We start from the raw sequence: 23,099 nt of genomic DNA on the forward strand, positions 1-23,099 counted from the left end.
AAGCTTAATGTTGTTTTGCTCAGTTAACCACTTGAAATTTTTAATTAGTGATAAAATCCTCACTGGCTTTTCTCTCCTTCTCATCAGCTTGTGGTGCTGTGGCTTAGTTGGTTAAAGCGCCTGTCTCGTAAACAGGAGATCCTGAGTTCAAATCTTAGCAGTGCCATCTGTTCCAAATAAAGGTTTTAAACATCAAAATGTGGACTTTGATTGTGTACAACATCGATCTCTACGAAAGTGCAATAGTGGGATTAAGAATCTGCTCTAAGTGCTAAAAAGGAAGAAAGACGGGATGAAGCTTTAAAAAAGTTACAGCAGTGTTTTTTTTTTTACTATTCTACAAATTTGTCATTGTCCTTTTAAATAATGCTCTTCAAAAATTACTTGGTTTCTCAAGTGCCAAGACTGAGAGCGACATCTTATTCCATGATTATGCTTTGCATGGAATACTACTCAAGCTTAATGTTGTTTTGCTCAGTTAACCACTTGAAATTTTTAATTAGTAATTAAATCCTCAATGGCTTTCCTCTCCTCCTCATCAGCTTGTGGTGCTATGGCCAAGTTGGTCAAAGCGCCTGTTTCGTAAACAGGAGATCTTGAGTTCAAATCTCAGCTGTGCCATCTGTTACAAATTTAGCTTTTAAACATCAAAATGTGGACTTCAATTGTGTACAACATCGATCTCTACGATAGTGCAATAGTTGGATTAAGAATCTGTTCTAAGTGCTAAAAAGGAAGAAAGATGGGATGAAGCTTTAAAAAAGTTACAGCAGTGTTTTATTTTTTTACTATTCTACAAATTTGTCATTGTCCTTTTAAATAATGCTTTTCAAAAATTACTTGGTTTCTCAAGTGCCAAGACTGAAATCGACATCTTATTCCATGATTATGCTTTGCATGGAATACTACTCGAGCTTAATGTTGTTTTGCTCAGTTAACCACTTAAAATTTTTAATTAGTAATTAAATCCTCACTGGCTTTCCTGTCTTCCTCATCAGCTTGTGGTGCTGTGGCTTAGTTGGTTAAAGCGCCTGTCTTGTAAACAGGAGATCTTGAGTTCAAATCTCAGCAGTGCCATCTGTTCCAAATGAAGCTTTTAAACCTGAAAATGTGCATTTCAATTGTGTACAACATCAATCTCTACGATAGTGCTATAGTGGGATTAAGAATCTGCTCTAAGTGCTAAAAAGGAAAAAAGACAGGATAAAGCTTTAAAAAAGTTACAGCAGTGTTTTTTTTTTTTTACTATTCTACAAATTTGTCATTGTCCTTTTAAATAATGCTCTTCAAAAATTACTTGGTTTCTCAAGTGCCAAGACTGAGAGCGACATCTTACTCCATGATTATGCTTTGCATGGAATACTACTCAAGCTTAATGTTGTTTTGCTCAGTTAACCACTTGAAATTTTTAATTAGTGATAAAATCCTCACTGGCTTTCCTGTCCTTCTCATCAGTTTGTTGTGCTGTGGCTTAGTTGGTTAAAGTATTTGTCTTGTAAACAGGAGATCCTGAGTTCAATTCTCAGCAGTACTGTCAGTTCCAAATAAAGCTTTTAAACCTCAAAATGTGGACTTTGATTGTGTTCAACATCGATCTCTACGATAGTGCAATAGTGGGATTAAAAATCTGCTCTAAGTACTAAAAAGGAAAAAAGACGGGATGAAGTTTTAAAAAGTTACAGCAGAGGTTTTTTTTTTACTATTCTACAAATTTGAATTGTCCTTTTAAATAATGCTTTTCAAAAAATTACTTGGTTTCTCAAGTGCCAAGACTGAGAGCGACATCTTATTCCTTGATTATGCTTTGCATGGAATACTACTCAAGCTTAATGTTGTTTTGCTCAGCTAACCAATTGAATTTTTTAATTAGTAATTAAATCCTCACTGGCTTTTCTGTCTTCCTCATCAGCTTGTGGTGCTGTGGCTTAGTTGGTTAAAGCGACTGTCTTGTAAACAGGAGATCTTGAGCTCAAATCTCAGCAGTGCCATCGGTTCCAAATGAAGCTTTTTAACCTGAAAATGTGCACTTCAATTGTGTACAACATCAATCTCTACGATAGTGCAATAGTGGGATTAAGAATCTGCTCTAAGTGCTAAAAAGGAAAAAAGACGGGATAAAGCTTTAAAAAAGTTACAGCAGTGTTTTTTTTTTTACTATTCTACAAATTTGTCATTGTCCTTTTAAATAATGCTCTTCTAAAATTACTTGGTTTCTCAAGTGCCAAGACTGAGAGCGACATCTTATTCCATGATTATGCTTTGCATGGAATACTACTCAAGCTAAATGTTGTTTTGCTCAGTTAACCACTTAAAATTTTTAATTAGTAATTAAATCCTCACAGGCTTTCCTGTCTTCCTCATCAGCTTGTGGTGCTGTGGCTTAGTTGGTTAAAGCGCCTGTCTTGTAAACAGGAGATCTTGAGTTCAAATCTCAGCAGTGCCATCTGTTCCAAATGAAGCTTTTAAACCTGAAAATGTGCATTTCAATTGTGTACAACATCAATCTCTACGATAGTGCAATAGTGGGATTAAGAATCTGCTCTGAGTGCTAAAAAGGAAGAAAGACGGGATGAAGCATTGAAAAAGTTACAGCACTGTTTTTTTTTACTATTCTACAAATTTGTCATTGTCCTTTTAAATAATGCTCTTCAAAAATTACTTGGTTTCTTAAGTGCCAAGACTGAGAGCGACATCTTACTCCATGATTATGCTTTGCATGGAATACTACTCAAGCTTAATGTTGTTTTGCTCAGTTAACCACTTGAAATTTTTAATTAGTGATAAAATCCTCACTGGCTTTCCTGTCCTTCTCATCAGTTTGTTGTGCTGTGGCTTAGTTGGTTAAAGTGCCTGTCTTGTAAACAGAAGATCCTGAGTTCAATTCTCAGCAGTACTGTCTGTTCCAAATAAAGCTTTTAAACATCAAAATGTGGACTTTGATTGTGTACAACATCGATCTCTACGATAGTGCAATAGTGGGATTAAGAATCTGCTCTAAGTACTAAAAAGGAAAAAAGACGGGATGAAGTTTTAAAAAGTTACAGCAGAGGTTTTTTTTTTTACTATTCTACAAATTTGTCTTTGTCCTTTTAAATAATGCTTTTCAAAAATTACTTGGTTTCTCAAGTGCCAAGACTGAGAGCGACATCTTATTCCATGATTATGCTTTGCATGGAATACTACTCAAGCTTAATGTTGTTTTGCTCAGCTAACCAATTGAATTTTTTAATTAGTGATTAAATCCTCCCTGGCTTTCCTGTCCTCCTCATCAGCTTGTGGTGCTGTGGCTTAGTTGGGTAAAGCACCTGTCTTGTAAACAAGAGATCCTGAGTTTAAATCTCAGCACTGCCTTCTCTTCTGAGTAATGCTTTTAAACCTCAGAATGCTAACTTCAATTGTGTACAACATCGACCTCTACGATAGTGCAATAGTGGGATTAAGAATCTGCTCTGAGTGCTAAAAAGGAAGAAAGACGGGATGAAGCATTGAAAAAGTTACAGCACTGTTTTTTTTTTTACTATTCTACAAATTTGTCATTGTCCTTTTAAATAATGCTCTTCAAAAATTACTTGGTTTCTCAAGTGCCAAGACTGAGAGCGACATCTTATTCCATGATTATGCTTTGCATGGAATACTACTCAAGCTAAATGTTGTTTTGCTCAGTTAACCACTTGAAATTTTTAATTAGTGATTAAATCCTCACTGGCTTTTCTGTCCTTCTTATCAGCTTGTGGTGCTGTGGCTTAGTTGGTCAAAGCGCCTGTTTCGTAAACAGGAGATTCTGAGTTCAAATCTCAGCTGTGCCATCTGTTACAAATAAAGCTTTTAAACATCAAAATGTGGACTTCAATTGTGTACAACATCGATCTCTACGAAAGTGCAATATTTGGATTTAGAATCTGTTCTAAGTGCTAAAAAGGAAGAAAGATGGGATGAAGCTTTAAAAAAGTTACAGCAGTGTTTTAGTTTTTTACGATTCTACAAATTTGTCATTGTCCTTTTAAATAATGCTTTTCAAAAATTACTTGGTTTCTCGAGTGCCAAGACAGAGAGCGACATCTTATTCCATGATTATGCTTTGCATGGAATACTACTCGAGCTTAATGTTGTTTTGCTCAGTTAACCACTTAAAATTTTTAATTAGTAATTAAATCCTCACTGGCTTTCCTGTCTTAATCATTAGCTTGTGGTGCTGTGGCTTAGTTGGTTAAAGCGCCTGTCTTGTAAACAGGCGATCTTGAGTTCGAATCTCAGCAGTGCCATCTGTTCCAAATGAAGCTTTTAAACCTGAAAATGTGCATTTCAATTGTGTACAACATCGATCTCTACGATAGTGCAATAGTGGGATTAAGAATCTGCTCTGAGTGCTAAAAAGGAAGAAAGACGGGATGAAGCATTGAAAAAGTTACAGCACTGTTTTTTTTTACTATTCTACAAATTTGTCATTGTCCTTTTAAATAATGCTCTTCAAAAATTACTTGGTTTCTTAAGTGCCAAGACTGAGAGCGACATCTTACTCCATGATTATGCTTTGCATGGAATACTACTCAAGCTTAATGTTGTTTTGCTCAGTAAACCACTTGAAATTTTTAATTAGTGATAAAATCCTCACTGGCTTTCCTGTCCTTCTCATCAGTTTGTTGTGCTGTGGCTTAGTTGGTTAAAGTGCCTGTCTTGTCAACAGAAGATCCTGAGTTCAATTCTCAGCAGTACTGTCTGTTCCAAATTAAGCTTTTAAACATCAAAATGTGGACTTTGATTGTGTACAACATCGATCTCTACGATAGTGCAATAGTGGGATTAAGAATCTGCTCTAAGTGCTAAAAAGGAAAAAAGACGAGATGAAGTTTAAAAAAGTTACAGCAGAGGTTTTTTTTTTACTATTCTACAAATTTGTCATTGTCCTTTTAAATAATGCTCTTCAAAAATTACTTGGTTTCTCAATTGCCAAGACTGAGAGCGACATCTTATTCCATGATTATGCTTTGCATGGAATACTACTCAAGCTAAATGTTGTTTTGCTCAGTTAACCACTTGAAATTTTTTATTAGTGATTAAATCCTCACTGGCTTTCCTGTCCTTCTCATCAGCTTGTGGTGCTGTGGCTTAGTTGGTTAAAGCGCCTGTCTCGTAAACAGAAGATCCTGAGTTCAAAACTCAGCAGTACTGTCTGTTCCAAATAAAGCTTTTAAACCTCAAAATGTGGACTTTAATTGTGTACAACATCGATCTCTACGATAGTGCAATAGTGGGATTAAGAATCTGCTCTGAGTGCTAAAAAGGAAGAAAGACGGGATGAAGCATTGAAAAAGTTACAGCACTGTTTTTTTTTTTTACTATTCTACAAATTTGTCATTGTCCTTTTAAATAATGCTCTTCAAAAATTACTTGGTTTCTCAAGTGCCAAGACTGAGAGCGATATCTTACTCCATGATTATGCTTTGCATGGAATACTACTCCAGCTTAATGTTGTTTTGCTCAGTTAACCACTTGAAATTTTTAATTAGTGATAAAATCCTCACTGGCTTTCCTGTCCTTCTCATCAGCTTGTGGTGCTGTGGCTTAGTTGGTTAAAGCACCTGTCTCGTAAACAGGAGATCCTGAGTTCAAATCTTAGCAGTGCCATCTGTTCCAAATAAAGGTTTTAAACATCAAAATGTGGACTTTGATTGTGTACAATATCGATTTCTACGAAAGTGCAATAGTGGGACTAAGAATCTGCTCTAAGTAGTAAAAAGGAAGAAAGATGGGATGAAGTTTTAAAAAAGTTACAGCAGAGTTTTTTTTTTTACTATTCTACAAATTTGTCATTTTCCTTTTAAATAATGCTTTTCAAAAATTACTTGGTTTCTCAAGTGCCAAGACTGAGAGCGACATCTTATTCCATGATTATGCTTTGCATGGAATACTACTCTAGCTTAATGTTGTTTTGCTCAGCTAACCAATTGAATTTTTTAATTAGTGATTAAATCCTCACTGGCTTTCCTGTCCTCCTCATCAGCTTGTGGTGCTGTGGCTTAGTTGGGTAAAACACCTGTCTTGTAAACAGGAGATCCTGAGTTTAAATCTCAGCACTGCATTCTCTTCTGAGTAAAGCTTTTAAACCTCAGAATGCTAACTTCAATTGTGTACAATATCGACCTCTACGATAGTGCAATAGTGGGATTAAGAATCTGCTCTGAGTGCTAAAAAGGAAGAAAGACGGGATGAAGCATAGAAAAAGTTACAGCACTGTTTTTTTTTTTACTATTTTACAAATTTGTCATTGTCCTTTTAAATAATGCTCTTCAAAAATTACTTGGTTTCTCAAGTGCCAAGACTGAGAGCGACATCTTATTCCATGATTATGCTTTGCATGGAATACTACTCAAGCTAAATGTTGTTTTGCTCAGTTAAGCACTTGAAATTTTTAATTAGTGATTAAATCCTCACTGGCTTTCCTGTCCTTCTCATCAGCTTGTGGTGCTGTTGCTTAGTTGGTTAAAGCTCCTGTCTCGTAAGCAGGAGATCCTGAGTTCAAAACTCAGCAGTGCCATCTGTTCCAAATAAAGCTTTTAAACCTCAAAATGTGGACTTTAATTGTGTACAACATCGATCTCTACGATAGTGCAATAGTGGGATTAAGAATCTGCTCTGAGTGCTAAAAAGGAAGAAAGACGGGATGAAGCATTGAAAAAGTTACAGCACTGTTTTTTTTTTTACTATTCTACAAATTTGTCATTGTCCTTTTAAATAATGCTCTTCAAAAATTACTTGGTTTCTCAAGTGCCAAGACTGAGAGCGATATCTTACTCCATGATTATGCTTTGCATGGAATACTACTCAAGCTTAATGTTGTTTTGCTCAGTTAACCACTTGAAATTTTTAATCAGTGATAAAATCCTCACTGGCTTTCCTGTCCTTCTCATCAGCTTGTGGTGCTGTGGCTTAGTTAGTTAAAGCACCTGTCTCGTAAACAGGAGATCCTGAGTTCAAATCTTAGCAGTGCCATCTGTTCCAAATAAAGGTTTTAACATCAAAATGTGGACTTTGATTGTGTACAATATCGATCTCTACGAAAGTGCAATAGTGGGACTAAGAATCTGCTCTAAGTACTAAAAAGGAAGAAAGATGGGATGAAGTTTTAAAAAAGTTACAGCAGAGTTTTTTTTTTTACTATTCTACAAATTTGTCATTGTCCTTTTAAATAATGCTTTTCAAAAATTACTTGGTTTCTCAAGTGCCAAGAATGAGAGCGACATCTTATTCCATGATTATGCTTTGCATGGAATACTACTCTAGCTTAATGTTGTTTTGCTCAGCTAACCAATTGAATTTTTTAATTAGTGATTAAATCCTCACTGGCTTTCCTGTCCTCCTCATCAGCTTGTGGTGCTGTGGCTTAGTTGGGTAAAACACCTGTCTTGTAAACAGGAGATCCTGAGTTTAAATCTCAGCACTGCCTTCTCTTCTGAGTAAAGCTTTTAAACCTCAGAATGCTAACTTCAATTGTGTACAATATCGACCTCTACGATAGTGCAATAGTGGGATTAAGAATCTGCTCTGAGTGCTAAAAAGGAAGAAAGACGGGATGAAGCATAGAAAAAGTTACAGCACTGTTTTTTTTTTTACTATTCTACAAATTTCTCATTGTCCTTTTAAATAATGCTCTTCAAAAATTACTTGGTTTCTCAATTGCCAAGACTGAGAGCGACATCTTATTCCATGGTTATGCTTTGCATGGAATACTACACAAGCTTAAAGTTATTTTGCTCAGTTAACCACTTGAAATTATTGATTAGTGATTAAATCCTCCCTGGCTTTCCGGTCCTCCTCAGCAGCTTGTGGTGGTGTGGCTTAGCTTGTTAAAGCGCCTGTCTTGTAAAGAGAAGAGATCCTGAGTTCAAATCTCAGCAGTGCCATCTGTTCCAAGTAAAGCTTTTAAACCTCAAAATGTGGATTTTAATTGTGTACAACATCGATCTCTACGAAAGTGCAATAGTAGAATTAAGAATCTGTTCTAAGTGCTAAAAAGGAAGAAAGATGGGATGAAGCTTTAAAAAAGTTACAGCAGTGTTTTATTTTTTTACTATTCTACAAATTTGTCATTGTCCTTTTAAATAATGCTTTTCAAAAATTACTTGGTTTCTCAAGTTCCAAGACTGAGAGCGACATCTTATTCCATGATTATGCTTTGCATGGAATACAACTCGAGCTTAATGATGTTTTGCTCAGTTAACAACTTAAAATTTTTAATTAGTAATTAAATCCTCACTGGCTTTCCTGTCCTCCTCATCAGCTTGTGGTGCTGTGGCTTAGTTGGTTAAAGCGCCTGTCTTGTAAACAGGAGATCTTGAGTACAAATCTCAGCAGTGCCATCTGTTCCAAATAAAGCTTTTAAACCTCAAAATGCTGACTTCAATTGTGTACAACATCGATCTTTACGATAGTGGAATAGTGGGATTAAGAATCTGCTCTAAGAGCTAAAAAGGAAGAAAGACATGATGAATCTTTAAAAAAGTTACAGCAGTGTTTTTTTTAACTATTCTACAAATTTCTCATTGTCCTTTTAAATAATGCTCTTCAAAAATTACTTGGTTTCTCAATTGCCATGACTGAGAGCGACATCTTATTCCATGGTTATGCTTTGCATGGAATACTACACAAGCTTAATGATATTTTGCTCAGTTAACCACTTGAAATTATTGATTAGTGATTAAATCCTCCCTGGCTTTCCGGTCCTCCTCATCAGCTTGTGGTGCTGTGGCATAGCTTGTTAAAGCGCCTGTCTTGTAAAGAGATGAGATCCTGAGTTCAAATCTCAGCAGTGCCATCTGTTCCAAGTAAAGGTTTTAAACCTCAAAATGTGGATTTTAACTGTGTACAACATCGATCTCTACGAAAGTGCAATAGTAGAATTAAGAATCTGTTCTATATGCTAAAAAGGAAGAAAGATGAGATGAAGCTTTAAAAAAGTCACAGCAGTGTTTTATTTTTTTACTATTCTACAAATTTGTCATTGTCCTTTTAAATAATGCTTTTTAAAAATTACTTGGTTTCTCAAGTGCCAAGACTGAGAGCGACATCTTATTCCATGATTATGCTTTGCATGGAATACTACTCGAGCTTAATGTTGTTTTGCTCAGTTAACCACTTAAAATTTTTAATTAGTAATTAAATCCTCACTGGCTTTCCTGTCCTCCTCATCAGCTTGTGGTGCTGTGGCTTAGTTGGTTAAAGCGCCTGTCTTGTAAACAGGAGATCTTGAGTACAAATCTCAGCAGTGCCATCTGATCCAAATAAAGCTTTTAAACCTCAAAATGTGCACTTCAATTGTGTACAAAATCGATCTCTATGATAGTTCAATAGTGGGATTAAGAATCTGCTCTACATACTAAAAAGGAAAAAAGACGGGATGAAGTTTAAAAAAGTTACAGCAGTGTTTTTAACTATTCTACAAATTTTTCATTGTCCTTTTAAATAATGCTCTTCAAAAATTACTTGGTTTCTCAATTGCCAAGACTGAGAGCGCCATCTTATTCCATGGTTATGCTTTGCATGGAATACTACTCCAGCTTAATGTTGTTTTGCTCAGTCAACCACTTGTATATATTGATTAGTGATAAAATCCTCCCTGGCTTTCCTGTCCTCATCATCAGTTTGTGGTGCTGTGGCTTAGCTTGTTAAAGCGCCTGTCTTGTAAACAGGAGATCCTGAGTTCAAATCTCAGCACTGCCTTCTTTTCCGAGTAAAGATTTTAAACCTCAAAATTCTGACTTCAAATGTGTACAACATCGATCTCTACGATAGTGCAATAATGGGATTAAGAATCTGCTCTAAGTGCTAAAAAGGAAGAAAGACGGGATGAACTTTTAAAAAAGTTACAGCAGTGTTTTTTTTAACTATTCTACAAATTTCTCATTGTCCTTTTAAATAATGCTCTTCAAAAATTACTTGGTTTCTCAAGTGCCAAGACTGAGAGCGACATCTAATTCCATGGTTATGCTTTGCATGGAATACTACTCCAGCTTAATGTTGTTTTGGTCGGTTAAGCACTTGAAATTATTGATTAGTGATTAAATCCTCCCTGGCTTTCCTGTCCACCTTATCAGCTTGTGGTGCTGTGGCTTAGCTTGTTAAAGCGCCTGTCTTGTAAACAGGAGATCCTGAGTTCAAATCTCAGCACTACTTTCTTTTCCGAGTAAAGATTTTAAACCTCAAAATGCTGACTTCAATTGTGTACAACATCGATCTCTACGATAGTGCAATAGTGGGATCAAGAATCTGCTCTAAGTGCTAAAAAGGAAGAAAGACAGGATGAACCTTTAAAAAAGTTACAGCAGTGTTTTTTTTAACTATTCTACAAATTTGTCATTGTCCTTTTAAATAATGCTCTTCAAAAATTACTTGGTTTCTCAATTGCCAAGACTGAGAGCGACATCTTATTCCATGGTTATGCTTTGCATGGAATACTACACAAGCTTAATGTTATTTTGCTCAGTTAACCACTTGAAATTATTGATTGGTGATTAAATCCTCCCTGGCATTCTGGTCCTCCTCATCAGCTTGTGGTGCTGTGGCTTAGCTTGTTAAAGCGCCTGTCTTGTAAACAGGAGATCTGGAGTTCAAATCTCAGCAGTGCCATTTGTTCCAAGTAAAGCTTTTAAACCTCAAAATGTGGATTTTAATTGTGTACAACATCGATCTCTACGAAAGTGCAATAGTAGAATTAAGAATCTGTTCTAAGTGCTAAAAAGGAAGAAAGATGGGATGAAGCTTTAAAAAAGTTACAGCAGTGTTTTATTTTTTTACTATTCTACAAATTTGTCATTGTCCTTTTAAATAATGCTTTTCAAAAATTACTTGGTTTCTCAAGTGCCAAGACTGAGAGCGACATCTTATTCCATGATTATGCTTTGCATGGAATACTACTCGAGCTTAATGTTGTTTTGCTCAGTTAACCACTTAAAATTTTTAATTAGCAATTAAATCCTCACTGGCTTTCCTGTACTCCTCATCAGCTTGTGGTGCTGTGGCTTAGTTGGTTAAACCGCCTGTCTTGAAAACAGGAGATCTTGAGTACAAATCTCAGCAGTGCCATCTGTTCCAAATAAAGCTTTTAAACCTCAAAATGTGCACTTCAATTGTGTACAACATCGATCTCTACGATAGTGCAATAGTGGGATTAAGAATCTGCTCTAAGTGCTAAAAAGGAAAAAAGACGGGATAAATCTTTAAAAAAGTTACAGCAGTGTTTTTATTTTTACTATTCTACAAATTTGTCATTGTCCTTTTAAATAATGCTCTTCAAAAATTACTTGGTTTCTCAAGTGCCAAGACTGAGAGCGACATCTTATTCCATGATTATGCTTTGCATGGAATACTACTCAAGCTTAATGTTGCTTTGCTCAGTTAACCACTTGAAATTTTTAATTAGTGATAAAATCCTCACTGGCTTTCCTGTCCTTCTCATCAGTTTGTTGTGCTGTGGCTTAGTTGGTTAAAGTGCCTGTCTTGAAAACAGGAGATCCTGAGTTCAATTCTCAGCAGTATTGTCTGTTCCAAATAAAGCTTTTAAACATAAAAATGTGGACTTTGATTGTGTACAACATCGATCTCTATGATAGTTCAATAGTGGGATTAAGAATCTGCTGTACATACTAAAAAGGAAAAAAGACGGGATGAAGTTTAAAAAAATTACAGCAGTGTTTTTTTTAACTATTCTACAAATTTTTCATTGTCCTTTTAAATAATGCTCTTCAAAAATTACTTGGTTTCTCAAGTGCCAAGACTGAGAGCGACATCTTGTTCCATGGTTATGCTTTGCATGGAATACTACTCCAGCTTAATGTTGTTTTGCTCGGTTAACCACTTGAAATTATTGATTAGTGATTGAATCCTCCCTGGCTTTCCTGTCCTCTTTATCAGCTTGTGGTGCTGTGGCTTAGCTTGTTAAAACGCCTGTCTTGTAAACAGGAGATCCTGAGTTCAAATCTCAGCACTACCTAATTTTCCGAGTAAAGATTTTAAACCTCAAAATGCTGACTTCAAATGTGTACAACATCGATCTCTACGATAGTGCAATAGTGGGATTAAGAATCTTCTCTAAGTGCTAAAAAGGAAGAAAGACAGGATGAACCTTTAAAAAAGTTACAGCAGTGTTTTTTTTAACTATTCTACAAATTTCTCATTGTCCTTTTAAATAATGCTCTTCAAAAATTACTTGGTTTCTCAATTGCCAAGACTGAGAGCGACATCTTATTCCATGGTTATGCTTTGCATGGAATACTACACAAGCTTAATGTTATTTTGCTCAGTTAACCACTTGAAATTATTGATTAGTGATTAAATCCTCCCTGGCTTTCCGGTCCTCCTCATCAGCTTGAGGTGCTGTGGCTTAGCTTGTTAAAGCGCCTGTCTTGTAAACAGGAGATCCTGAGTTCAAAGTAAAGCTTTTAAACCTCAAAATGTGGATTTTAATTGTGTACAACATCAATCTCTACGAAAGTGCAATAGTAGAATTAAGAATCTGTTCTAAGTGCTAAAAAGGAAGAAAGATGGGATGAAGCTTTAAAAAAGTTACAGCAGTGTTTTATTTTTTTACTATTCTACAAATTTGTCATTGTCCTTTTAAATAATGCTTTTCAAAAATTACTTGGTTTCTCAAGTGCCAAGACTGAGAGCGACATCTTATTCCATGATTATGCTTTGCATGGAATACTACTCGAGCTTAATGTTGTTTTGCTCAGTTAACCACTTAAAATTTTTAATTAGTAATTAAATCCTCACTGGCTTTCCTGTCCTCCATATCAGCTTGTGGTGCTGTGGCTTAGTTGGTTAAAGCGTCTGTCTTGTAAACAGGAGATCTTGAGTTCAAATCTCAGCAGTGCCATCTGTTCCAAATATAGCCTTTAAACCTCAAAATGTGCACTTCAATTGTGTACAACATCAATCTCTACAATAGAAGGATTAAGAATCTGCTCTAATACTAAAAAAGATGGGATGAAGTTTAAAAAAGTTACAGTAGAGGTTTTTTTTTTTTACTATTCTACAAATTTGTCATTGTCCTTTTAAATAATGCTCTTCAAAAATTACTTGGTTTCTCAATTGCCAAGACTGAGACCGACATCATACTCCATGATTATGCTTTGCATGGAATACTACTCAAGCTTAATGGTGTTTTGCTCAGTTAACCACTTAAAATTTTTAATTAGTAATTATATCCTCACTGGCTTTCCTGTCCTCCTCATCAGCTTTTGGTTCTGTGGCTTAGTTGGTTAAAGCGCCTGTCTCGTAAACAGGAGATCCTGAGTTCAACTCTTAGCAGTGCTATCTGTTCCAAATAAAGGTTTTAAACATCAAAATGTGGACTTTGATTGTGTACAACATCGATCTCTACAAAAGTGCAATAGTGGGACTAAGAATCTGCTCTACGTACTAAAAAAGAAGAAAGACGGGATGAAGCATTGAAAAAGTTACAGCACCGTTTTTTTTTTTACTATTCTACAAATTTGTCATTGTCCTTTTAAATAATGCTCTTCAAAAATTACTTGGTTTCTCAAGTGCCAAGACTGAGAGCGACATCTTGTTCCATGATTATGCTTTGCATGGAATACTACTCAAGCTAAATGTTGTTTTGCTCAGTTAACCACTTGAAATTTTTAATTAGTGATAAAATCCTCACTGGCTTTCCTGTCCTCCTCATTATCTTGTGGTGCTGTGGATTAATTGGTTAAAGCGCTTGTCTTGTAAACAGGAGATACTGAGTTTAATTCTCAGCAGTGCTGTCTGTTCCAAATAAAGCTTTTAAACCTCAAAATGCTGACTTCAATTGTGTACAACATCGATCTCTACGATAGTGCAATAGTGGGATTAAGAATCTGCTCTAAGTGCTAAAAAGGAAGAAAGACGGGATGAACCTTTAAAAAAGTTACAGCAGTGTTTTCTTAACTATTCTACAAATTTCTCATTGTCCTTTTAAATAATGCTCTTCAAAAATTACTTGGCTTCTCAATTGCCAAGACTGAGAGCGACATCTTATTCCATGATTATGCTTTGCATGGAATACTACTCAAGCTTAATGTTGTTTTGCTCAGTTAACCAATTGAAATTTTTAATTAGTGATTAAATCCTCCCTGGCTTTCCTGTCCTCATCATCAGCTTGTGGTGGTGTGGCTTAGTTTGTTAAAGCGTCTGTCTCGTAAACAGCAGATCCTGAGTTCAAATCTCAACAGTGCCCTCTGTTCCAAATAAAGCTTTTAAACCTCAAAATGTGGACTTCAATTGTGTACAACATCGATCTCTACGATAGTGCAATAGTGGGATTAAGAATCTGCTCTAAGTGCTAAAAAGGAAGAAAGATGGGATGAAGCTTTAAAAAAGTTACAGCAGTGTTTTTTTTTTACTATTACACAAATTTCTCATTGTCCTTTTAAATAATGCTCTTCAAAAATTACTTGGTTTCTCAATTGCCAAGACTGAGAGCGACATCTTATTCCATGATTATGCTTTGCATGGAATACTACACAAGCTTAATGTTGTTTTGCTCAGTTAACCACTTGAAATTATTGATTAGTCATTAAATACTCCCTGGCTTTCCGGTCCTCTTTATCAGCTTGTGGTGCTGTGGCTTAGTTGGTTAAAGCACCTGTCTTGTAAACAGGAGATCCTGAGTTCAAATCTCAACACTGCCTTCTCTTCCGAGTAAAGCTTTTAAACCTCAATATGCTAACTTCAATTGTGTACAACATCGATCTCTACGATAGTGCAATAGTGGGATTAAGAATCTGTTCTGAGTGCTAAAAAGGAAGAAAGACGGGATGAAGTTTTGAAAAAGTTACAGCAGAGGTTTTTTTTTTACTATTCTACAAATTTGTCATTGTCCTTTTAAATAATGCTCTTCAAAAATTACTTGGTTTCTCAATTGCCAAGACTGAGAGCGACATCTTATTCCATGATTATGCTTTGCATGGAATACTACTCAAGCTTAATGTTGTTTTGCTCAGTTAACCAATTGAAATTTTTAATTATTGATTAAATCCTCTCTGGCTGTCCTGTCCTCCTCATCAGCTTGTGGTGTGTGGCTTAGTTTGTTAAAACTTCTGTCTCATAAACAGGAGATCCTGAGTTCAAATCTCAGCAGTGCCATCTGTTCCAAATAAAGCTTTTAAACCTCAAAATGTGGACTTCAATTGTGTACAACATCGATCTCTACGATAGTGCAATAGTGGGATTAAGAATCTGCTCTAAGTGCTAAAAAGGAAGAAAGACGGGATGAACCTTTAAAAAAGTTACAGCAGTGTTTTCTTAACTATTCTACAAATTTCTCATTGTCCTTTTAAATAATGCTCTTCAAAAATTACTTGGTTTCTCAATTGCCAAGACTGAGAGCGACATCTTATTCCATGATTATGCTTTGCATGGAAAACTACTCAAGCTTAATGTTGTTTTGCTCAGTTAACCAATTGAAATTTTTAATTAGTGATTAAATCCTCCCTGGCTTTCCTGTCCTCATCATCAGCTTGTGGTGGTGTGGCTTAGTTTGTTAAAGCGTCTGTCTCGTAAACAGCAGATCCTGAGTTCAAATCTCAACAGTGCCCTCTGTTCCAAAATAAGCTTTTAAACCTCAAAATGTGGACTTCAATTGTGTACAACACTGATCTCTACGATAGTGCAATAGTGGGATTAAGAATCTGCTCTAAGTGCTAAAAAGGAAGAAAGATGGGATGAAGCTTTAAAAAAGTTACAGCAGTGTTTTTTTTTTACTATTACACAAATTTCTCATTGTCCTTTTAAATAATGCTCTTCAAAAATTACTTGGTTTCTCAATTGCCAAGACTGAGAGCGACATCTTATTCCATGATTATGCTTTGCATGGAATACTACACAAGCTTAATGTTGTTTTGCTCAGTTAACCACTTGAAATTATTGATTAGTCATTAAATACTCGCTGGCTTTCCTGTCCTCCTCTTCAGCTTGTGGTGCTGTGGCTTAGTTGGTTAAAGCACCTGTCTTGTAAACAGGAGATCCTGAGTTCAAATCTCAACACTGCCTTCTCTTCCGAGTAAAGCTTTTAAACCTCAATATGCTAACTTCAATTGTGTACAACATCGATCTCTACGATAGTGCAATAGTGGGATTAAGAATCTGTTCTGAGTGCTAAAAAGGAAGAAAGACGGGATGAAGTTTTGAAAAAGTTACAGCAGAGGTTTTTTTTTACTATTCTACAAATTTGTCATTGTCCTTTTAAATAATGCTCTTCAAAAATTACTTGGTTTCTCAATTGCCAAGACTGAGAGCGACATCTTATTCCATGATTATGCTTTGCATGGAATACTACTCAAGCTTAATGTTGTTTTGCTCAGTTAACCAATTGAAATTTTTAATTATTGATTAAATCCTCCCTGGCTTTCCTGTCCTCCTCATCAGCTTGTGGTGGTGTGGCTTAGTTTGTTAAAGCTTATGTCTCATAAACAGGAGATCTTGAGTTCAAGTCTCAGCAGTGCCATCTGTTCCAAATAAAGCTTTTAAACCTCAAAATGTGGACTTCAATTGTGTACAACATCGATCTCTACGATAGTGCAATAGTGGGATTAAGAATCTGCTCTAAGTGCTAAAAAGGAAGAAAGATGGGATAAAGCTTTAAAAAAGTTACAGCAGTGTTTTTTTTTTTTTTTTACTATTCTACAAATTGTCATTGTCCTTTTAAATAATGCTTTTCAAAAATTACTTGGTTTCTCTAGTGCCAAGACTGAGAGCGACATCTTATTCCATGATTATGCTTTGCATGGAATACTACTCGAGCTTAATGTTGTTTTGCTCAGTTAACCACTTAAAATTTTTAATTAGTGATTAAATCCTCACTGGCTTTCTGTCCTTCTCATCAGCTTGTGGTGCTGTGGCTTAGTTCAAATCTCAGCAATGCCTTTTCTTCCAAGTAAAGCTTTTAAACCTCAAAATGCTTACTTCAATTGTGTACAACATCGATCTCTACGATAGTGCAATAGTGGGATTAAGAATCTGCTCTGAGTGCTAAAAAGGAAGAAAGACGGGAAGAAGCATTGAAAAAGTTACAGCACTGTTTTTTTTTTTTACTATTCTACAAATTTGTCATTGTCCTTTTAAATAATGCTCTTCAAAAATTACTTGGTTTCTCAATTGCCAAGACTGAGAGCGACATCTTTCTCCATGATTATGCTTTGCATGGAAAACTACTCAAGCTTAATGTTGTTTTGCTCAGTTAACCACTTAAAATTTTTAATTAGTAATTAAATCCTCACTGGCTTTCCTGTCTTCCTCTTCAGCTTGTGGTGCTGTGGCTTAGTTGGTTAAAACGCATGTATTGTAAACAGGAGATCCTGAGTTCAAATCTCAGCAGTGCCATCTGTTCCAAATAAAGCTTTTAAACCTCAAAATGTGCACTTCAATTGTGTACAACATCGATCTCTACGATAGTCCAATAGTGGGATTAAGAATCTGCTCTAAGTGCTAAAAAGGAAGAAAGACGGGATGAAACTTTAAAAAAGTTACAGCAGTGTTTTTTTTTTAATATTCTACAATTTTGTCATTGTCATTTTAAATAATGCTCTTCAAAAATTACTTGGTTTCTCAAGTGCCAAGACTGAGAGCGACATCTTATTCCGTGATTATGCTTTGCATGGAATACTACTCAAGCTTAATGTTGTTTTGCTCAGTTAACCACTTGAAATTTTTAATTAGTGATAAAATCCTCACTGGCTTTCCTGTTCTCCTCATTATCTTGTGGTGCTGTGGATTAATTGGTTAAAGCGCCTGTCTTGTAAACAGGAGATACTGAGTTTAATTCTCAGCAGTGCTGTCTGTTCCAAATAAAGCTTTTAAACCTCAAAATGCTGACTTCAATTGTGTACAACATCGATCTCTACGATAGTGCAATAGTGGGATTAAGAATCTGCTCTAAGTGCTAAAAAGGAAGAAAGACGGGATGAACCTTTAAAAAAGTTACAGCAGTGTTTTCTTAACTATTCTACAAATTTCTCATTGTCCTTTTAAATAATGCTCTTCAAAAATTACTTGGTTTCTCAATTGCCAAGACAGAGAGCGACATCTTATTCCATGATTATGCTTTGCATGGAATACTACTCAAGCTTAATGTTGTTTTGCTCAGTTAACCAAATGAAATTTTTAATTAGTGATTAAATCCTCCCTGGCTTTCCTGTCCTCATCATCAGCTTGTGGTGGTGTGGCTTAGTTTGTTAAAGCGTCTGTCTCGTAAACAGCAGATCCTGAGTTCAAATCTCAACAGTGCCCTCTGTTCCAAATAAAGCTTTTAAACCTCAAAATGTGGACTTCAATTGTGTACAACATCGATCTCTACGATAGTGCAATAGTGGGATTAAGAATCTGCTCTAAGTGCTAAAAAGGAAGAAAGATGGGATGAAGCTTTAAAAAAGTTACAGCAGTGTTTTTTTTTTTACTATTACACAAATTTCTCATTGTCCTTTTAAATAATGCTCTTCAAAAATTACTTGGTTTCTCAATTGCCAAGACTGAGAGCGACATCTTATTCCATGATTATGCTTTGCATGGAATACTACACAAGCTTAATGTTGTTTTGCTCAGTTAACCACTTGAAATTATTGATTAGTCATTAAATACTCCCTGGCTTTCCGGTCCTCTTTATCAGCTTGTGGTGCTGTGGCTTAGTTGGTTAAAGCACCTGTCTTGTAAACAGGAGATCCTGAGTTCAAATCTCAACACTGCCTTCTCTTCCGAGTAAAGCTTTTAAACCTCAATATGCTAACTTCAATTGTGTACAACATCGATCTCTACGATAGTGCAATAGTGGGATTAAGAATCTGTTCTGAGTTCTAAAAAGGAAGAAAGACGGGATGAAGTTTTGAAAAAGTTACAGCAGAGGTTTTTTTTTTACTATTCTACAAATTTGTCATTGTCCTTTTAAATAATGCTCTTCAAAAATTACTTGGTTTCTCAATTGCCAAGACTGAGAGCGACATCTTATTCCATGATTATGCTTTGCATGGAATACTACTCAAGCTTAATGTTGTTTTGCTCAGTTAACCAATTGAAATTTTTAATTATTGATTAAATCCTCTCTGGCTGTCCTGTCCTCCTCATCAGCTTGTGGTGTGTGGCTTAATTTGTTAAAACTTCTGTCTCATAAACAGGAGATCCTGAGTTCAAATCTCAGCAGTGCCATCTGTTCCAAATAAAGCTTTTAAACCTCAAAATGTGGACTTCAATTCTGTACAACATCGATCTCTACGATAGTGCAATAGTGGGATTAAGAATCTGCTCTAAGTGCTAAAATGGAAGAAAGACGGGATGAACCTTTAAAAAAGTTACAGCAGTGTTTTCTTAACTATTCTACAAATTTGTCATTGTCCTTTTAAATAATGCTCTTCAAAAATTACTTGGTTTCTCAATTGCCAAGACTGAGAGCGACATCTTATTCCATGATTATGCTTTGCATGGAATACTACTCAAGCTTAATGTTGTTTTGCTCAGTTAACCAATTGAAATTTTTAATTAGTGATTAAATCCTCCCTGGCTTTCCTGTCCTCATCATCAGCTTGTGGTGGTGTGGCTTAGTTTGTTAAAGCGTCTGTCTCGTAAACAGCAGATCCTGAGTTCAAATCTCAACAGTGCCCTCTGTTCCAAATAAAGCTTTTAAACCTCAAAATGTGGACTTCAATTGTGTACAACACTGATCTCTACGATAGTGCAATAGTGGGATTAAGAATCTGCTCTAAGTGCTAAAAAGAAAGAAAGATGGGATGAAGCTTTAAAAAAGTTACAGCAGTGTTTTTTTTTTACTATTACACAAATTTCTCATTGTCCTTTTAAATAATGCTCTTCAAAAATTACTTGGTTTCTCAATTGCCAAGACTGAGAGCGACATCTTATTCCATGATTATGCTTTGCATGGAATACTACACAAGCTTAATGTTGTTTTGCTCAGTTAACCACTTGAAATTATTGATTAGTCATTAAATACTCACTGGCTTTCCTGTCCTCCTCATCAGCTTGTGGTGCTGTGGCTTAGTTGGTTAAAGCACCTGTCTTGTAAACAGGAGATCCTGAGTTCAAATCTCAACACTGCCTTCTCTTCCGAGTAAAGCTTTTAAACCTCAATATGCTAACTTCAATTGTGTACAACATCGATCTCTACGATAGTGCAATAGTGGGATTAAGAATCTGTTCTGAGTGCTAAAAAGGAAGAAAGACGGGATGAACTTTTGAAAAAGTTACAGCAGAGGTTTTTTTTTACTATTCTACAAATTTGTCATTGTCCTTTTAAATAATGCTCTTCAAAAATTACTTGGTTTCTCAATTGCCAAGACTGAGAGCGACATCTTATTCCATGATTATGCTTTGCATGGAATACTACTCAAGCTTAATGTTGTTTTGCTCAGTTAACCAATTGAAATTTTTAATTATTGATTAAATCCTCCCTGGCTTTCCTGTCCTCCTCATCAGCTTGTGGTGGTGTGGCTTAGTTTGTTAAAGCTTATGTCTCATAAACAGGAGATCCTGAGTTCAAGTCTCAGCAGTGCCATCTGTTCCAAATAAAGCTTTTAAACCTCAAAATGTGGACTTCAATTGTGTACAACATCGATCTCTAAGATAGTGCAATAGTGGGATTAAGAATCTGCTCTAAGTGCTAAAAAGGAAGAAAGATGGGATAAAGCTTTAAAAAAGTTACAGCAGTGTTTTTTTTTTTTTTTTACTATTCTACAAATTGTCATTGTCCTTTTAAATAATGCTTTTCAAAAATTACTTGGTCTCTCTAGTGCCAAGACTGAGAGCGACATCTTATTCCATGATTATGCTTTGCATGGAATACTACTCGAGCTTAATGTTGTTTTGCTCAGTTAACCACTTAAAATTTTTAATTAGTGATTAAATCCTCACTGGCTTTCTGTCCTTCTCATCAGCTTGTGGTGCTGTGGCTTAGTTCAAATCTCAGCAATGCCTTTTCTTCCAAGTAAAGCTTTTAAACCTCAAAATGCTTACTTCAATTGTGTACAACATCGATCTCTACGATAGTGCAATAGTGGGATTAAGAATCTGCTCTGAGTGCTAAAAAGGAAGAAAGACGGGAAGAAGCATTGAAAAAGTTACAGCACTGTTTTTTTTTTTTACTATTCTACAAATTTGTCATTGTCCTTTTAAATAATGCTCTTCAAAAATTACTTGGTTTCTCAAGTGCCAAGACTGAGAGCGACATCTTACTCCATGATTATGCTTTGCATGGAATACTACTCAAGCTTAATGTTGTTTTGCTCAGTTAACCACTTGAAATTTTTAATTAGTGATAAAATCCTCCATGGCTTTCCTGTCCTCCTCATCAGCTTGTGGTGGTGTGGCTTAGATTGTTAAAGCGTCTGTCTTGTAAACAGGAGATACTTAGTTCAATTCTCAGCTGTGCCATCTGTTCCAAATAAAGCTACTAAACCTTAAAATGTGGACTTCATTTGTGTACAACATTGATCTCTACGATAGTGCATTAGTGGGATTAAGAATCTGCTCTGAGTGCTAAAAAGGAAGAAAGACGGGATGAAGTTTTGAAAAAGTTACAGCTCTGTTTTTTTTTTTACTATTCTACAAATTTGTCTTTGTCCTTTTAAATAATGCTCTTCAAATATTACTTGGTTTCTCAAGTGCCAAGACTGAGAGTGACATCTTATTCCATGATTATGCTTTGCATGGAAAACCACACAAGCTTACTGTTGTTTTGCTCAGTTAACCACTTGAAATTATTGATTAGTGATTAAATCCTCCATGGCTTTCCTATCCTCTTCATCAGCTTGTGGTGCTGTGGCTTAGTTGGTTAAAACACCTGTCTTGTAAACAGGAGATCCTGAGTTGAAATCTCAGCACTGCCTTCTTTTCCGAGTAAAGCTTTCAAACCTCAATATGCTTACTTCAATTGTGTACAACATCAATCTCTACGATAGTGCAATAGTGGGATTAAGAATCTGCTCTGAGTGCTAAAAAGGAAGAAAGACGGGATGAAGTTTTGAAAAAGTTACAGCAGAGGTTTTTTTTTTACTATTCTACAAATTTGTCATTGTCCTTTTAAATAATGCTTTTCAAAAATTACTTGGTTTCTCAAGTGCCAAGACTGAGAGCGACATCTTATTCCGTGATTATGCTTTGCATGGAATACTACTCAAGCTTAATGTTGTTTTGCTCAGTTAACCAATTGAAATTTTTAATTAGTGATTAAATCCTCCCTGGCTTTCCTGTCCTCATCATCAGCTTGTGGTGGTGTGGCTTAGTTTGTTAAAGCGTCTGTCTCATAAACAGGAGATCCTGAGTTCAAATCTCAGCAGTGCCATCTGTTCCAAATAAAGCTTTTAAACTTCAAAATGTGGACTTCAATTGTGTACAACTTCGATCTCTACGATAGTGCAATAGTGGAATTAAGAATCTGCTCTAAGTGCTAAAAAGGAAGAAAGACGGGATGAACCTTTAAAAAAGTTACAGCAGTGTTTTCTTAACTATTCTACAAATTTCTCATTGTCCTTTTAAATAATGCTCTTCAAAAATTACTTGGTTTCTCAATTGCCAAGACTGAGAGTGACATCTTATTCCATGATTATGCTTTGCATGGAATACTACTCAAGCTTAATGTTGTTTTGCTCAGTTAACCAATTGAAATTTTTAATTAGTGATTAAATCCTCACTGGCTTTCCTGTCCTCATCATCAGCTTGTGGTGGTGTGGCTTAGTTTGTTAAAGCGTCTGTCTCGTAAACAGCAGTTCCTGAGTTCAAATCTCAACAGTGCCCTCTGTTCCATATAAAGCTTTTAAACCTCAAAATGTGGACTTCAATTGTGTACAACATTGATCTCTACGATAGTGCAATAGTGGGATTAAGAATCTGCTCTAAGTGCTAAAAAGGAAGAAAGATGGGATGAAGCTTTAAAAAAGTTACAGCAGTGTTTTTTTTTTACTATTACACAAATTTCTCATTGTCCTTTTAAATAATGCTCTTCAAAAATTACTTGGTTTCTCAATTGCCAAGACTGAGAGCGACATCTTATTCCATGATTATGCTTTGCATGGAATACTACACAAGCTTAATGTTGTTTTGCTCAGTTAACCACTTGAAAT

General features: G+C 35.7%; 5 non-coding genes across 5 annotated transcripts; all 5 read left to right on the forward strand.

Moving 5' to 3' along the window:
- The first annotated feature begins 1,003 nt into the window (after positions 1-1,003).
- TRNAT-UGU (transfer RNA threonine (anticodon UGU)) lies at positions 1,004-1,077 on the forward strand. The gene has a single exon. It is a non-coding gene; the product is annotated as a tRNA-Thr (tRNA).
- Positions 1,078-2,369: 1,292 nt separating this feature from the next.
- On the forward strand, positions 2,370-2,443 carry TRNAT-UGU (transfer RNA threonine (anticodon UGU)). The gene has a single exon. It is a non-coding gene; the product is annotated as a tRNA-Thr (tRNA).
- A 1,745-nt stretch (positions 2,444-4,188) lies between these two features.
- TRNAT-UGU (transfer RNA threonine (anticodon UGU)) lies at positions 4,189-4,262 on the forward strand. The gene has a single exon. It is a non-coding gene; the product is annotated as a tRNA-Thr (tRNA).
- Positions 4,263-11,460: 7,198 nt separating this feature from the next.
- On the forward strand, positions 11,461-11,534 carry TRNAS-UGA (transfer RNA serine (anticodon UGA)). Its single transcript has one exon. It is a non-coding gene; the product is annotated as a tRNA-Ser (tRNA).
- Positions 11,535-12,797: 1,263 nt separating this feature from the next.
- TRNAT-UGU (transfer RNA threonine (anticodon UGU)) lies at positions 12,798-12,871 on the forward strand. Its single transcript has one exon. It is a non-coding gene; the product is annotated as a tRNA-Thr (tRNA).
- The last annotated feature ends 10,228 nt before the right edge of the window (positions 12,872-23,099 follow it).

Source organism: Phyllobates terribilis, unplaced genomic scaffold (genome assembly GCF_046119375.1).
Source record: "Phyllobates terribilis strain yellow unplaced genomic scaffold, ASM4611937v1 Scaffold_9__5_contigs__length_417890890, whole genome shotgun sequence".
Lineage (NCBI taxonomy): Eukaryota > Metazoa > Chordata > Amphibia > Anura > Dendrobatidae > Phyllobates > Phyllobates terribilis.